This window comes from Mastomys coucha, unplaced genomic scaffold (assembly GCF_008632895.1).
Source record: "Mastomys coucha isolate ucsf_1 unplaced genomic scaffold, UCSF_Mcou_1 pScaffold16, whole genome shotgun sequence".
Classification (NCBI taxonomy): Eukaryota; Metazoa; Chordata; class Mammalia; order Rodentia; family Muridae; genus Mastomys; species Mastomys coucha.
The window spans coordinates 53,752,206-53,753,025 of NW_022196898.1; the positions used below are offsets into that span (position 1 = coordinate 53,752,206).

Consider the following 820-nt stretch of genomic DNA (forward strand, 5'->3'; position numbering starts at 1 on the left):
GGGTCCGTCATGCACAAGCTCATTACCCACCCAGAGAGGGCAACAGTTAACAGGCCTACAGTTTCATAGGTATTTAGAGTTCAATTGCGTTAATTTGGAAGACAATGAGATCATTCATGCCAGTACATCCTAAAAAGCTTAATTCAATGAAACTTATACTGCTATCAAAGAAATGATTCTCAGAACAGATGCCCAACAAAGCAATCCTTTCCCCTCTCTAGTGACAATTCTAGAATTTTGATTTCTGTAAAAAACACAGAAATATTAATAAGAATGGGTATTCAGTTTTAATCCCAGGTGCAGGGCTGTGGGGCTGCTTTGGACTGTCCACAGCAGCTGACCATGATTTGCCTCATGCTCTAGCAGAAGCATGGCTTTGCCAGCTGCAGTTAGTTTCCGCAACTGTGTGACATTTGGAATTCTGGGAACTTTTCAGAGGATATATAAATGCTAGGGCCCCAAGAAGTGGTGTTGGTGGTTGTTGGTCGTTTATGATGGCTGGTTGCAGTTTGTTAGTAACTGTGGTTGAAGAAGAAACAAAAGGAAAGAAATTAAAATTAGGGATATCTCTCTCTCCTTCTCTCTCTTCTTGGTCCTCTATCCTTGTTTTTCTCCTATCCAGAGTTAAGGGGTAAAACTGGGGGTATAAAATAAAAGGTGGGAGAGAAGAACCCACAAAGTAGCAAAGACCAGCTATGCCTCTCTGGTGAGATGTAGGTTTAATCTTTGGGAGGAGGGGTAACTCTTTTATGGTATTTTGCTATACTATCCTAACCCTGTTCTACCTAGTCTTATAACTATTTTGCTCCCCCCCCCCCCC

At 42.0% G+C, this 820-nt stretch overlaps 1 protein-coding gene across 2 annotated transcripts in view; it reads right to left on the reverse strand.

Moving 5' to 3' along the window:
* Positions 1-820, reverse strand: part of Rap1a (RAP1A, member of RAS oncogene family) — an 82,157-nt gene that overhangs the window by 15,309 nt on the left and 66,028 nt on the right. The window lies entirely within an intron of this gene.